This window comes from Babylonia areolata, chromosome 26, assembly GCF_041734735.1.
Source record: "Babylonia areolata isolate BAREFJ2019XMU chromosome 26, ASM4173473v1, whole genome shotgun sequence".
Classification (NCBI taxonomy): Eukaryota; Metazoa; Mollusca; class Gastropoda; order Neogastropoda; family Buccinidae; genus Babylonia; species Babylonia areolata.
In genome coordinates this window covers 4225001-4232500 of record NC_134901.1, presented here as the reverse complement: position 1 = coordinate 4232500, position 7500 = coordinate 4225001, and positions in this window count along the sequence as shown.

Below are 7500 nucleotides of genomic sequence, written 5' to 3'. Positions count from 1 at the left end.
AGCGTTTCACATGATTTTCTTTTGAAAGGAAAAAACAACACTTCATAAGGTGAAGTATTATGTCTGTGTTGTAGACACAAAGAGAAATTAGAACAATACATAATTAATGACTATAATATCAGTGATTTATTTGTCGTTGCGTTTATTAGAATACGGTTTCGACAGTTTGACAATCGTTGGAGACGGCTTACATGGAAACTGACACGGACAGATTCAAGAGAGAGAGATAGATCGAGACGGCTTACATTGAAAGTTACATGGACAGTCACATTTAAGCGTGTGTTTGTGAGAGAAAGAGAGAGGGAGAGCGTGCGTGTGTGTGTTGTGTTGTTTTATTTTGTTCTGTCCTTGATGTAGCAGAGCGGGACAAAATAAACCACTCGCGAAATCAAGAGGCCGGGGAATTGGGGAGATGGGGTGAAAGAAGGCTGGGTAGGCTTGAGAGGGGTTGAGGGGTGTGGCTTAATTCTTCCTTTGTCTAGAGTCATCATCATCAACAACAACAACAACAACCAAACTTATGATTAGACACGGCACTGTACGAAGAAGAAGGCAAGGCTGTTGTAAACAGAAAGGAAGAGAAAAAAGGGACGCATATCCTTCCTGTTAGTGTTATGAGCATTGCATTGCACGGGATTCCTGCAGCACCCACGTAGCGCAGTGTTGTCTGAGGAAGGAAGGAAGAAAGATGTTGGGACTGTTGTGCACCACCTGCACTTGTATTGTCCAGAGCAAATGCACTCACGTGAGTTCTTTCTGTCACTTGCATTTTTTTTCTTTCTCCAATCACTGACACTCACCCTCTCCATTTTAGATTTTGTACTCCATCTTTTCCACATTCCGTTCTCTCTCTCTCTCTCTCTCTCTCTCTCTCTCTCTCTCTCTCTCTCTGTGTGTGTGTGTGTGTGTGTGTGTGTGTGTCTTCTTTTCTTAGTCCCCTCCCCCTAGCCCTCTCCCCCACCCCCCTCCCCTCCACCTCAACCGCTCCCCCTTTTCATTCGAATATACAGAAATGTCGATTTCTAATTAATAATAACAATCATCATTATGATAGAAATGATAATAATCCAAATGATAATAATAATATCATTTATTTTCAGTCTAATATCATTATCTTAGGTGAACAGACTTATAAATAAATAAACGAACGATGTCACTTGCATTGCACCCGCCATTCAGTCAGTCAGTCAGTCAGCCATGTGGCCAGTAACGTCAAGTCAGCTCACGGCACTGAACCCGACATGTTTTACAGGGGGCAAATAGGTGATGGTGATGGGTACCCCTCTCCTCCGCATCCCCCCCCCTCCTCTCCTACCCTCCCCCCTTCCTCTCCTTCCCCCCCTTTCTCTCCTTCAGTTCCCCCTTCTGTTCGGGTCTGGCCGCTGGGTAACTTAATTTCCACAGAGGTTCGTATTGTTAGTTCGTGTAACTTCTTTCTTTCTTTTTTTTTCTTTCTTTCTTTCTCTGCACAGTTGCTGCAGTTTGGTTCAAGACTGACACTGCTGAATAGTTGATAGGGCAGACTTGTTCTTCTGTCGTCATGCGCCAATTGTTTTAGTGTACTTTGTGTGTGTGTGTGTGTGTGTGTGTGTGTGTGTGTGTGTGTGTGTGTGTGTGTGTGTGTGTGTGTGTGTGTGTGTGAGAGAGAGAGAGAGAGAGAGAGAGAGAGAGAGAGAGAGTATGTGTATATTTGTGTGTGTGTGTGTGTGTGTGTGTGCGCGCGCGCGCATGCTGATGCGGTTGTTTAATGTTGCTGTTAACGTTAACGGTCTAATTTTCGTTTCGGAATTGTAAACATCATGCACTGGACATACCATCCACAAGCGCGCGTCCATGCACACACACACACACACACATATACACACACGCACGCACGCACGCACGCACACACACACACACACACACACACATGCACACACACCGGTACAGAGATGGAAGGTGTGTAAGGTGTTGAAGGAGGGTGTGGGGCGGAGGTGATCGCTGGAGAATAAAAAAAAGAAAAAAAAAAAAAAAGAGACCAACGAACAGTAAAAGCCATGTTACTTGCAAGCGCACGTGCGCCTCGTGTGTTCACGTGAATTTTGTTGTTGTTGCTGTTTAGACAAAATACCTGCTTGCACTGCGCATGGATCATTTGTACGTGTCTCTCCGCGAAGTTGACCCACAGCCTTCTGTGCATCCAACAAGTTTGTGTCGTGTTTGTGTGCACAGGTTCAGTTCTGGCCCTGGTCACCACATGCACCGTTTCATTAAGGTCAGTCCTGCAAGGGCACTGAGCGAGAAAGGAGGAGTGGCAGACGCAAAAAAGAGATGGGAGGACAACACCCCAGAATGGACAGTCCTGAGACTGAGCGAAGCCTTGGTGGAGAGAGAGAGAGGGAGAGAGAGAGAGGGAAAACAGAGATAAATGGAGAGAACTGGTTGCCAGGTCATCAGTAGAGCCCCTACCGTCTTGAGACTTTGGGGTAGAAGAAGAAGAAGAAGAAAAGAATCAGGGTCAAGCTGAAAGAAATTGACATCCTCTTCGCCACGAGATCGACTCATCGAGTTCGTGTTGTGATGAAGAGGTGTGGGGATTGTGCAGTCGCCACCACCACCAGCCTTGAGAAACGCATGCGTTCTGTTTCTTCCATGTGTGCATCAGTCGTTTCCAGTTACGTCCGACTCTTGAGGTGAGTTAATGCAGGTCCAGAACTCTAGTAGTCCCTGGGGTAGGGTGATGGGGAGGGACTGCCATGTGTTTTGGTTCAGTGACACAGTCGTGGCTTGGGCGGTGTTTAAAAAAAAAAGAAGAAGAAGAAAAATATTTGTGTGGTTGTTATTCGCGTGCACACGTGTGTGTGTGTGTGTGTGTGTGTGTGTGTGTGTGTGTGTGTGTGTGTACAACACGTCTAACAATACATATTCAGGTCGTAAACCTTACATTGAAAGTTCTGAGTTGTTTTTCTCTCCCTCCCTTTCTCCGTCTCTCTTTCTCCCAGAATCTGCCTGCGTCACTGTTAGTCTCCCTGTCTCTCTCCCTCCCCGCTCTCTCTCTCTCTCTTCCCTCTCTCTCTTCCCCACCCCTCTCTCTCTCTCTTAATCTTTGTCTCTCTTACTCTGCATGTGTGCGTGCATGCCTTGATAAATTGATACATGGGTTGAGATTTTGTTTTAATGTTCGTGGATGTCTCTCTGCGTGCACGAGCCAGTGTGGGATTCCGTTTCTATTCTGCTCGTCTGTCACAACAGTCAGAAACAGATGCTCACGTGCATCCAAAAGATATTCGTATCTCTTCCGCCGACCATCTGCACATCACATAGACACGGTAGACATGCACATCCACACCAGTTAACACAGCACGCCCAAACAAAACAAACGGAGTGACGTTTCACACAAACACCCCATCTTTCTCACCTTTGTTAAGGCTGAGGCTGGGAGAAAAAAAAGGTATTTGCAGGTGTGAAGGTATGAGCGTGATAGTATCTCCATGGGAGGTGTCAGGGGGTGGGGCAGAGATTGGGGGGCCGGGGGGGGGGGGGAGGGCGGGGGGGGGGGGGTAGAAGAAAGTGTGGGAGAAGAAGGAGAAACAACGATTAGATAAAAACAAGAGAGAAGAGAGAGAGAGCACACGTATACTCTCTCTCTCTCTCTCTCTCTCTCTCTCTCTCTCTCTCTCTCTCTCTCTCTCTCTCTCTCATCATCTGTGTGTGTGTGTGTGTGTCTCTCTGTGTGTATGTGTCTGTGTACAAGCCCAGTATTCCTCTTCAGAAGTCCGCTTTCTTTCTAGAGAAAGCACACGTATACTCTCTTTCTCTCATCATCATATGTGTGTGTCTGTGTGTCTGTGTCTGTGTGTGGGTCTGTGTGTGTCTGTGTGGGTCTGTGTGTGGGTCTGTGTCTGTGTGCAAGCCCAGTTTTCCTCTTCTGAAGTCCCCTTTCTTTCTTTCTCTTTCTTTCTATGTTCCCCCAAGCTCCATGTTCCCCCTGGCCTGTGTTCCCCCAAATTTTCGTACAGCCAGGTATACATTCCCCCCAGTTCCCCCAGGTCTATATTTCCCCGGGTCTAGGACCACCGCTGACCGCTATTGACGACTACCAAGACGTGCTCGGACTGCGTTATTTTGTTACCTCTGTCCACTAGTGTGTCGTGGCAGGTGTGTGACCACTTCCTGGCCACTGCTGGTTGCTGTTGTACACCTTGTGACGGTTATGCGTTATTGGGATGTCTTGGCAGGGTTTTGTCATTAGCTGACCACTGTAGACTACTGTTGGCTGTTACTGACCATTTCTTGCCACTGCTGACTACTACTGACCACAACGCAAACATTTTCAGATTGCGTTGTTATATAACGTATGCGCATTGTTATGACGTCCTGGTCAGGCCACTACAGACTACAACTGATCACTGACCACCGCTGACCACTGGCCACTGCTGACTATTAACCACTGCTGACGAGTACCCAAACGTGTATGGGGGAACATAGTCCTGGGGAAAATCAGACCTGGGAGAACTTAGACATGGGGGAACCTAAACATGGGGGAACATAGACATGGTACCGGACGAGACTGTATGGAGAGAGGGGTGCGACAGATAAATCGTGTATTGATGACGTTGGTACTTCCTTTGAAATTATGTACACACATATTCAAAGTCTTCCTCCGTAGGGACGACCTAACTCTACGTATAATACGAAAAAAGAATACAAAGGCTGTCGCAATATGAACCTGGCATTTCTTGTATATGCATATGAAATATACCGGACAATGTTTCTGGCATTATTCAGGAAAGGCTTATGAAATAGTAGGCGGTCCGGCACGATGCGTCTACTGTACACAATCACAGACATGGGTGCGCGCGTGCGCAGTCACACACACACACACACACACACACACACACACACACACACACACACACACACACACACAGATAAATACGCGCATGCTTGCACATACATGAACTCACTGTACACACACACACACACATAAATGCACACTCCCTTATACACACACATACAGAGGCATGCGCGCGCGCATACATGCACACACACACACACACACACACGTGTGTGTGGCTGTGTTCCCTCCCTCCTCGGCCCCCCACCCCCACCTCCCGGTCCCCTCCCCTCGCCCTCCCTCAATCCACACACAAACATTGACTTTTTTTTTCAAGATCTCAGAGTAAATACAGCACTCTTCTTTTCTTAGTCCCCTCCCCCTAGCCCCCTCCCCCACAGATTTTCAGCTAAAGACGGCACATAAGGGCTGCACACTAAAGGGTTTAACCCCCCCCCCCCACCCCCTCTACTCCGCAAGATTGTGCCAGCCGAAATCCATTGATCGGAGTGAACTGAGACAAGAAAGCACCAATCAGAAAGCTGTCCTTCAGCCGACAAACTGGATCCCGTTCCTCCAGGAATGAATGCACTGAAACTGGATTTACCGACCCGCCCATAGGACTCTTCCGACAGATAGACTTCTTCAGGTTAACTTGTAGCCAGGAACCAGGTGAATTCGTGAAGAGTTTGTGGGGAACTGGGGTGGCACAAACAGGCGTTCGGCACGGGTTTGCATTTTGAAAGAAAAAAAAACGGGGGAAAATATAGCTTTTAAAAATATATATTCAGTTGTTGTTTTTATTTCCCCGAAGGAAAGACAATGAGGGGCCGATAACAAAAATCTGAAGACACCTCCTGGGATGGTATTCAAGAGACCATCGTGCCTGCGGATAGAGGTGTACCTGCAGGTAAATCTAATGAGGCAAAAAAAAGGGGGGCTTCCTTGCTTCCTGTAGATTTACCTGCAGGTACACCTTTACCCGCAGGTTCGATGGTCTCTTGCATGTCATCACAGGTAGACTGGGTACCTCCCGATAGCGCTGTGTGTGTCAGTAGCGCTGTGTATTGTTATCACTACGCCCAGTAGCACTGCGTGTCGATGGACACTGCTGTTTTCGGTGTTGTCATCTCATTATCGCTACGTGTCAATAACACAGTGTGCCATTTGCGCTACGTGTCGATAGCAATCTTTCTCTTTTTTTTTTAAACCAATTTTTTAATTACTTATGACTGCGTTTCATTGGTACTACTCTATGGATGTAGTATCCAGCTACTGTATATCCCTGTACTCAGTTGATGCAGTTTAATTCGCGCCCACTCTCTTTCTTCCTTTGTTCTTCTCTCTCAGAATGAGGGATGGGAAAGAGGGGGTATCGGAGAGTGAGATTGGAAGTGGAAGGAAAAATTTATATTATAAAAAAACAACCCCAATATCTGTTGTTCTTCTTTCAAAAAATCAAATTCAGTTGAGTGAGATGGGGACATTACAGAAACGACCCCACTCGAAACATGAATCAAAGGTCGCTGATTTGATAGTATCGCAAGCCACAGACGTTTTTAAAGAAAATCCCGTCAAGCGTGGACCAAGACCTGACCCGATCCGATCTAAAGAATTACGACAGATCCCTTCTTCCACGTGACGACCAACATCAGTATGTTGACGACAGCTGTCGTTTTGTGAGAGGATACTGTTTGACATGCCGAGGGAAGTGATGTAAGTTGTGAGGTGGGGAGCGGGGTGGTGGTGGTTGGGGAGGTGGGGAGCGGGGTGGTGGTGGTGGTTGGGGGGGGGGGAGCAGGGTGGTGGGGGTTTGGGGGGGGGTGAGCGGGGTGGTGGTGGTGGTTGGGGAGGTGGTGAGCGGGGTGGTGGTGGTGGTTGGGGTGGGGGGAAGCAGGGTGGTGGTGGTGGTTGGGGTGGGGGGGAGCAGGGTGGTGGTGGCTGGGGAGGTGGGGAGCGGGGGTGGTGGTGGTTGGGGAGGTGGGGAGCGGGTTGGTGGTGGTTGGGGAGGTGGGGAGCGGGGTGGTTGGGGAGGTGGGGAGCGGTCCATGGATGTGTTCGCATCTCCAGCAAGGCCAGTACGTCTACCGTAGCTGTCTCCGGGATTACTCCCGACCGGCACATCCATGGCTTTTTACGACACTACTTACCATCTCGTTAAAAAAAGAAAAAGAGGGGGTGTGGGGTGGGGTGGGGGTGGGGGACTCAATGAAAGAGGCAGGATGAGGGCAACACTAAACAGAAGGGTTGGTGGTGTGGGGTGGTGGGGCCGGGGAGGAGGTGGGGGGGGGGGTGAAATTTAGTTTGTCGAGTCACAGGCAAGAAGTCGGTGTGGACTTAGAGCTGTGGCGGCAGTCTCCTGGAGCAGTGTATACCATTCCGGGACGGTGCGGGATAGGACGAAAGACATCTGTCTGTACTGCGTTCTGCATACAGGGATGTCATAGTTGGTGTTTTGTTTGTTTTTTGTTTTTTTTTTAATTCTGGAGGTTAGACTGCCGTCTGATGTCATGCTAGGCAGACTTGAGTTCATGGAGGCGAGTCCATGGCGGAATTTATAATTCATATCCTTTCAGGTCTGGCCTTAAAACCCACCTCTTCCCAAGATAGCCTCCCTTCACTGCCTCTTCATTGTCTTCAGTTTCTCCAGTTTTAGAGTTATGCATGCGTGTGAATGCCAGACT